The sequence below is a fragment of the Pseudorasbora parva genome, chromosome 2, assembly GCF_024679245.1.
Source record: "Pseudorasbora parva isolate DD20220531a chromosome 2, ASM2467924v1, whole genome shotgun sequence".
NCBI classification, from domain to species: Eukaryota; Metazoa; Chordata; class Actinopteri; order Cypriniformes; family Gobionidae; genus Pseudorasbora; species Pseudorasbora parva.
In genome coordinates, this window is record NC_090173.1 from 23,658,991 (window position 1) to 23,667,945 (window position 8,955).

General features: G+C 53.3%; 1 protein-coding gene across 1 annotated transcript in view; it reads right to left on the reverse strand.

Moving 5' to 3' along the window:
• crhr1 (corticotropin releasing hormone receptor 1) overlaps positions 1–8,955 on the reverse strand; it is a 234,512-nt gene that overhangs the window by 23,192 nt on the left and 202,365 nt on the right. The window lies entirely within an intron of this gene.

Below are 8,955 nucleotides of genomic sequence, written 5' to 3' on the forward strand. Positions count from 1 at the left end.
TGATCTTCATCTCTCATAGACTACAGTAGTCTATTTAAAATGGCACATGCAGCCGTTATATTCTCAATTTAATTTACAAAGCAATCCCTGTAAAGTTTTTAGGTTAACTATAGAAGAGACCAGGATTAGCGTGTGTCGCACTGGCATGACTTGCATCAGGTCGCATCGTGTGGCATCAGGATGGTTTCGCATTAAATTAACGGCATTTAGGAGATTATCCACTCATTCTCCCCCGGCCTTTATTTGAGACCGGCCTTTATTTGTTTGTCCTGACCACGCCCCCGGCCACTATCAGAGGCCCGGCATTTAATTGACTACAGGCTTTTATTTGAGGAAATACTGTATGTATATATATATATATATATATATATATATATATATATATATATATATATATATATATATATATATATATAGTAGAGATCAAAATTAGAGAACAACATACAATTTCCTAAATTTCAAGGTCAGAAGGGCAGTTTTTTTAAACATATTTCACAAGTTAAATATATTCTGAAGGATAGTATATACAATTTAAATAGGACAATTGAAAAATAACGCTGGTCAAAATTAGAGAACACTTTCAGATACCTTCAAGCTTTGGTTGTTAATCTGGCACTTGGTGCTAATTTCCATAATAATCATGGCAAACCCTATTTAACTTGAAGCAAACTTTCCAAATTTCACTGACTTTGCAAGATGTCAAGCCACTCTAAGCTGACTGAAACCCTACGCCACCAGGGTGTCCAGATGAAGGCCAAAAGGATGATCCTTTCAGCTATTGCAAAAGAAGTTTGTCATTCCAAATCTGTAATTTCTAGAATATTGAAGCTTTACAAAGACACTAATTCATTCAAGTACCCCAAAAGGTACGCAAGAACAATGCACGAGAGGACAGGACAATGCGGAGACTTTCAATGTGGAATCGGTTCAACACTGCAGCTGGAATTACTCGCCAGTTCAGAGCTGAACACAGTAAGGATCTGTTTCGCCATACAGTGTCTTGTCATTTAAGAGAATTCAGACTGAAAGCTCACTCTGCAGTGACCAAGCCTCTCATCAGCAGAAAGAATCAAAAGGCTAGACTAACCTTTGCTGAGGAGCATGTTGTGTGAACAGAGGAGAACTGGTCCAAAGTTTATTTTAGTGATGAATGCAAGTTTTAATGTATTTGTGTCTGATGGTAAACATTATGTTCAGCATTAAACTGGGGAAAAAAATTAACCCAAAGTGTCCAAAGAAGTCACTGAAAGATGGAGGAGGAAGTGGCATGGTTTTGGGGATGTTTCTGCAGCAGGAGTTGGCCTATTATACAGCTACATGGCAGAACCTCAGAACCTGTTTATCAGAACCTCGGCAACATGTGGTTTCTTCACTGCGAGCATCTTCCAATCAGCTCGATTTTTTTTTCCCAAAACAATGTCCCTGATCACAATTTAGTTGTAATATTTTTTTTGTGCTGCATTGGTTATTGTTCTCTAATTTTGATCAGGGTGTTTTCGACAAAATAAAAGTTTTTGTTTAAGTACCTTGGTATTTTGTAAAACATGCAAGCAGAACAATGGTATACTAATCTTCCTTTCAACTTTAAGCAATGAATATCAAAAATAGTTCTGAAAAAAATCGACTGTTTCTAAATTGTTCTCTAATTTTGACTGCTTCACAATAATGAGACAAGACGTCTCGGTTACGTATGTAACCCTCGTTCCCTGAAGGAGGGAACGGAGACGTACGTCAGAACTGAACCGACGAATGGGATCTTACTTTAGAGACCAATCCTACTTCGAGCATCTAACAACGAGCCAATGAAATTTGGCATGCGATCACGCATTCCACGCTCCGCCCCGCAGCGCGGGTATAAATAGGAAGTGGAATGGTAGATCAGCGCTTTTCCTACTGAGGAGCCGAAGGTGACCGGACTCCCAGCGGAAGCACAGCATCTGGCGACGGGACGTACGTCTCCGTTCCCTCCTTCAGGGAACGAGGGTTACATACGTAACCGAGACGTTCCCTTTCAGTCGGTCACGTTCGACGTACGTCAGAACTGAACCGACGAATGGGATCCCTATGGAAAACGCCAGCGCCCTGGCCCTTCCAGCGTCCTGCTTGAGCGCACTGCACCGTCTAGTATGGTACGGAAGTCAGGGCTCCAAGCAGGGAGTACAGTCACTGCTGTTTCTGCAAGACCCACTCAGAATGACTATTGGATAACGCTGGGAAAGCGTGCCTACCTCGTACTTGAGAGAGAGGGTACGCTGCGGGGCCACGTCCTTCAGGGAAGGAGAGGTGGCAGAATACACATAAGGACTAACCTGGCAGGGTAGTGCAACATATGGCAGTCTCTGGGGTGGTTCCAGCCTGACTGAAGGGGGGAAAGAACACGCCCAGAGACGACAGAGCGGGCTCTGTCGAGGGAAAGACACGGGGCTAGCCTGAAGGGTAGCTGGTACCGTGGAAGAATACACATATGGGGTTGCCGTGAGGGAACCGCTACATATGGAACCCAGCCTACAGCCACGTTTCACAAGCATACGGGTGCAGGCCTGGCGTCAGACGGTCCGCAACGTCTGACACCGGAGGGGTGACGGAGGAGCTCGACAGGGTTAGCCGGTTTCCCGGGGAACACAACTGGAGACAATAGACGCACGTATCCGGCCCAGAGGGCGGGAGTGGCGTTTCGCAAGCCGACACTTAGAACGGGCACTTAGCGCTCCTGGCCCCTGGGGGCGAGGATGCGGGAAGATACCGGCTCTACACGTAAACTATAGAATCTAGCAAACGTGTTAGGTGTCGCCCAGCCCGCAGCTCTACATATGTCTGTCAGCGAGGCGCCTTGAGCCAGCGCCCAGGAAGAAGCAACACTCCGAGTGGAGTGAGCTCTTACACCGAACGGGCAAGGCACGTCTTGGGACTGGTAGGCCAAGACTATAGCATCCACTATCCAGTGGGCTAACCTCTGCTTGGAGACAGCCTTTCCCTTCTGCTGGCCTCCGTAACAGACGAAGAGTTGCTCTGAGGTCCGAAGGCTTTGGGTCCGGTCAACGTAAGCGCGAAGAGCGCGGACCGGACACAGCAAAGCCAGGGCTGGGTCTGCCTCCTCCGAAGGCAGCGCTTGCAGGTTCACCACCTGATCCCGGAAGGGAGTGGTAGGAACCTTGGGCACATATCCGGGCCGGGGTCTCAGGACGACGTGAGAGTTACCTGGCCCGAACTCTAGGCACGATTCGTTGACCGAAAGTGCATGCAGGTCCCCTACCCTCTTGATCGAGGCCAATGCCGTCAGGAGCACTGTCTTCATTGACAAGATTTTCAACTCACAAGACGCCAAGGGCTCGAAGGGAGGGCTCTGAAGTGCTCGGAGCACTAGAGCTAAGTCCCAAGAGGGTATCGAGGATGGACGAGGAGGATTTAGTCTCCTCGCACCTCTGAGGAACCTGACGATTAGGTCGTGCTTCCCCACGGACTTACCTTCTACTACATCATGGTACGCTGCTATTGCTGCAGCATATACCTTGAGGGTGGAGGGAGACAGCCTTCTCTCCAACCCATCTTGCAGGAAGGAAAGCACGACACTGATCGAACACCTTCGGGGGTCTTCCCGGCGGGAAGCGCACCACTCAACGAACAGGTTCCACTTCAGAGCATAGAGGCGCCTCGTAGAGGGGGCTCTAGCTGAAGCGATGGTATCTACGACAGCTTGTGGTAGTCCATCTAGAACCTCCGCGTCCCGTCCAGGGACCAGACATGAAGATTCCAGAGGTCTGGACGCGGGTGCCATAGCGTGCCCCGTCCCTGAGAAAGAAGGTCCTTCCTCAGGGGAATCGGCCAAGGAGGGGCTGTCGCGAGGAGTGTGAGTTCTGGGAACCAGGTCCGGTTGGGCCAATACGGCGCAACTAACAAGACCTGCTCCTCGTCCTCCCTGACCTTGCACAGAGTCTGTGCAAGAAGGCTCACTGGGGGAAACGCATACTTGCGTAGGTCCCGGGGCCAGCTGTGCGCCAGTGCATCTGTGCCGAGGGTACCCCCGGTCAGGGAATAGTACCACTGGCAATGGGTCGAGTCCGGAGAGGCAAACAGGTCGACCTGTGCGGCTCCGAACTGGTCCCATATCAGCTGGACCGCCTGGGGGTGGAGTCGCCACTCTCCCGGAGGTGTCGGCTGACGAGAGAGCTCGTCGGCTGTCTGGTTCAGCACACCAGGGACATGAATGGCCCGAAGCGACCTCAGCTGCTTCTGACTCCACAGGAGGAGGTGGCGGGCGAGTTGGAGCAGACGACGGGAGCGTAGACCACCCTGACGGTTGATGTACGCAACGGCCGTGGTGCTGTCCGTACGGACCAGTACATGCTTGCCACGCAGCGGCCCCTTGAGGCGGCGGAGTGCCAGATGTACTGCCAGTAACTCGAGGCAATTGATATGCCAATGCAATTGCGGCCCCGTCCACAGACCAGCAACTGCATGCCCGTTGTACGTGGCCCCCCAGCCTGTGGTGGAGGCATCCGTGAATAGCACAGCATGCCTGGACACTTGTTCTAGGGGCACCCCGGCCCGGAGAAACGAAGTGCTGGACCACGGGCTGAAGGTTTGGCGGCAGTAAGGAGTCACTGGGACCCGGTACTGACCGCTCTGCCACGCCCACCTCGGGACTCGGCCATTGAGCCAGCGTTGAAGCGGTCTCATATGAAGCAATCCGAGCGGCGTGACCGCGGCTGCAGATGCCATATGCCCCAGGAGCCTCTGAAAGAATTTCAGTGGGACCGCTGTCCTGCTCTTGAACATATTCAAGCAGTTCAACACCGACTGGACTCGCTCCTCGGTGAGGCGCGCCGTCCGGTTGACCGAGTCCAGCTCCATACCGAGATAAGAGATCCTCTGTGTGGGACAGAGTTTGCTCTTCTCTCGGTTGACCCGAAGGCCCAACTGGCTGAGGTGACTGAGCACCAGGTCCCTGTGTTCGCACAACTGGTCCTTCGACTGGGCTAGGATCAGCCAATCGTCGAGGTAGTTGAGAATCCGAACGCCGCGTTCTCTGAGTGGAACAATGGCTGCCTCCGCGACCTTCGTAAAGACGCGGGGCGACAGGGACAGCCCGAAGGGCAGGACCTTGTACTGATATGCTTTCCCCTCGAACGCAAAGCGTAGGAACGGTCTGTGTCGAGGGAGAATAGACACATGGAAGTACGCGTCCTTCAGGTCGATCGCTGCAAACCAATCCTGGGGACGGATGCATTGGAAAATGCGTTTCTGCGTCAACATCCTGAACGGGAGCTTGTGCAGGGCCCGATTCAGAACTCGCAGGTCCAGGATTGGCCGTAACCCACCCCCTTTCTTGGGCACAATGAAGTAGGGGCTGTAAAACCCCGTCTTCATATCGGCTGGAGGAACCGGCTCGATCGCGTCCTTCGCCAGTAGGACCTCGATCTCTGACCGCAAGATTTGAGCATCGCTGCTTCGCACGGAGGTGAAGAGGATGCCCTTGTACTTGGGTGGCCGGCGTGCGAACTGAATCGCGTAGCCGAGTCTGATGGTACGGATGAGCCAGCGAGACGGCCCGGGGAGACCTAGCCAGGCCCCCAGAGACCGTACAAGCGGGACCAACGGCACCACAGACGTGCCCGGGGTGGGGCAGCGAAGCGGAGTACTCTGGCCCGACTCGGGAGGCCCGGAGGCGGCCCGTAGTGTTGCCTGAGCACTCCTGGTTTGGACAGAGAGTGGGTGAGAAGGCCCGGGGGCGTCCTCGGAGCCCACTCTGCTGTCCACTGCCCGGAGGCAGGGAAGTGAAGCACTCAGCCCCGACCCGGAAGGCCCGTGGGCGGCCCGGAGTGTTGACTGAGTGCTCACAAGAGAGGCAGTGTGTGGGTGAGAAGGCCCGGGGGCGTCCTCGAGGCCCACACAGCTGCCCCCTGGCGACGGGAGGGTAGGAAAGGAGTGACAAGGCCCGTGGGCGTCGCACACTGCCAACCTGACCCTCTTGGGGCCCAGAGAGAGAGGAAATTGCTCTTTTGGTGAAAATGTGGGTACCGCTGGACTCCGGAGAGCCAGCGGCAGAGATGTTGTGACCAGTGTTGCCCCCCCGGTCCTCCTCCGGGGGGGGTGGGAGGGATGCGGACATCATCTCCCTCAGAGCAGCTCCTCTTCTCCCTGGGCTGCCCGTCTCAGGGCCGCTTCCCCTTACGCTTGCCGGCAGGTTTGGCGGGCCCTTGGACGGGTTGGGCGGCCCCCCTTGCGTCCGGCGCCCTGCTTCGCGGGTGGAGGCTGCTGCTTGGGCTTGGCAGGGGCGGAGGCGGACGCTGGAGGACGCCCTCGGCGACGAGCAGACTGGGGGGCTGCCCCGGGCGGCTGGGTGGAGGCAGCAGCGGGCCGCCGGGGCAGGATGTTTTTGATGGCCTCCGTCTGCTTCTTGGCCACCGAGAACTGCTGGGCAAAGTCCTCGATGGCGTCGCCGAAGAGGCCGGCCTGACAGACAGGGGCGTTTAGAAACCGAACCTTGTCCGAATCCCGCATGTCTGTCAGGTTCAGCCACAGGTGGCGTTCCTGGACCACCAAGGTGGACATCGCCCGACCCAGGGAGCGGGCCATGACTTTCGTCGCCCGGAGGGCGAGGTCCGTCGCGGCTCGCAGTTCCTGCATAACTGCCTGGTCGGAACCACCCTCGTGCAGTTCCATGAGCGCTTTGGCCTGGTGGACCTGCAGGAGCGCCATGGCATGCAAAGCTGATGCAGCTTCTCCGCAGGCTGCGTAAGCCTTGCCCGTCAAGCCGGACGAGAACTTACACGCCCGGGAGGGGAGACGCGGGGCGTGCCTCCAGTCCGCAGCGGTCTTAGGACACAGGTGCATCGCAACCGACCGCTCGACTGGAGGGATCCCCTCGTAGCCCTTAGCTGCACCACCATCGAGAGTGGTGAGGATGGAGGAGTCAGTCGATCGCTGGCGTACGCTGTACGGCGCTACCCAGGACTTCGTGAGCTCCTGATGCACTTCCGGGAAGAAAGGCACCGGGGCGGGACGCTGAGAACCAGCGCGACCCGTCCCGAGAAACCAATCATCCAGCCGCGAAGGTTCGGGACGTGGTGGAGGGTTCCACTCAAGCCCGACACTTGCGGCGGCCCGGGCAAGCATAGCCGTAAGTTCCGGGTCAGACTCGGGCAACGCTGTCACACCCGAAGGGGGCAACGCAGCCGAGTCTTCATCCTCGGAACCCATTAGCTCATCCCCCGATGCAGCGACCGACATCTGGTCCTCCGCCGGAGCCCCAAAAGAGACGACTGGCGCTCCACGTGGGAGGTCAGCGCGCCCTTCCGGAAGCTCCACCGGTACAGTGGAGGGGGGAGGGGCCCGAGGAGCCGTGAAACCCGTCAGGTTTACCCTGACCGACACCCTCAGGTCCCCACCAAGGTCATCAGCCAAAGTAGTAGCCCTCTGCTTTGCAGCTGGAGGACCACTAGATCGGGGGATGGACGATGGCGTTCCACCTCTTCTGAGGTATTGGAGACGGGACCGCAACACTGCAATGGACATATTCCCGCAATGGGAACATGTCTCATCCACGAACGCAGCCTCAGCGTGCTGTGCGCCCAGACACGAGAGACAACGAACGTGTCCGTCAAGCGGAGACAGAAATCGACCGCACCCAGAAACACACGGTTTGAATGACATCTTGAAAAAGACGCAGGGTCAAACCGTGTTGCTCTTTTGTGAATGGAAGTTGCTCTTTTAGTGCTGAAGCACTCAGGGAGATGACCGCGGCTCCACGCAGTTCGATAGTGCAAGCCTGCGTGAGCTCTCAGTGATATGTGTGTAGCGCCCAGCGAACCAACTGTAATGTAGTGTAATGTAAGGAAACGCTCAGCGAACCAACAGCTCTTTGTACACTCAGTCACTGATGTGGACGGTCTCTCGCTGACGCGCCGTATCACCCGCACTGGCAAACTCTCGTTCACAAGGATTTTGACTCGTAGTCAGAAAGCTCTTCGTAGAAACAGCAAATGAAACTGTTCGGCTCCGAAGTAGAAAGCGCTGATCTACCATTCCACTTCCTATTTATACCCGCGCTGCGGGGCGGAGCGTGGAATGCGTGATCGCATGCCAAATTTCATTGGCTCGTTGTTAGATGCTCGAAGTAGGATTGGTCTCTAAAGTAAGATCCCATTCGTCGGTTCAGTTCTGACGTACGTCGAACGTGACCGACTGAAAGGGAACAAGATTTTTACATAGTATTTTTAAGAAATCCTCTATGAAATACATGACTAGATTTTTTTTGCAGGTGCAATTGAAATGTGTTAACTTAATAATCTTATAATGAATGTCATTTCAGTTATATTTTCTGAGAATGAATGAGCATATGCATATGGTGAATGTGAGGCAAAAATGTAAAGCGCTTTGGATAATATGCATATATTGCATATGCAGTAAACGACAACAATACTTATGCACTGTAAAATGTTTTGCCCAGACTCAACTGACTGGCTTCTTTCTTTTTTGATTGTCAAGTCAAGTCCCCTTTACTTATATAGTGGTTTTTACAATGCTGATTGTTTCAAAGCAGCTTCACAGTGTTAACAGGAAAATAATGGAACAGAATCTGATTTGGCTGTACAGCCGCTCTAGAGAAAATGCCGAGCAAGCCAAGCCAAAGGCGACTGTTTGACTGCGTTAATGTCTTTAAATGCTTTTAAAACCAAGCTTAAAACAATAGAGACTGCATCAATTGTTTGTGATGGTTTCTCATAAGCGGTTGTATGTACGTTTTAACTATTTTTAATTGTATAACTTTGCTGCCTCTTGGCCAGGACTCCCTGGAAAAAGAGGTTCCTAATCTCAATGGGACTCTCCTGGTTAAATAAAAGTTAAATAAATAAATAAATAAATCTTTCGTAGTGTGACAAGTTATGCTGCTTAGCAGACTACTAATATATAATGATAGAAGAATTAATATCCATGTCATATTTCACCTCCAAA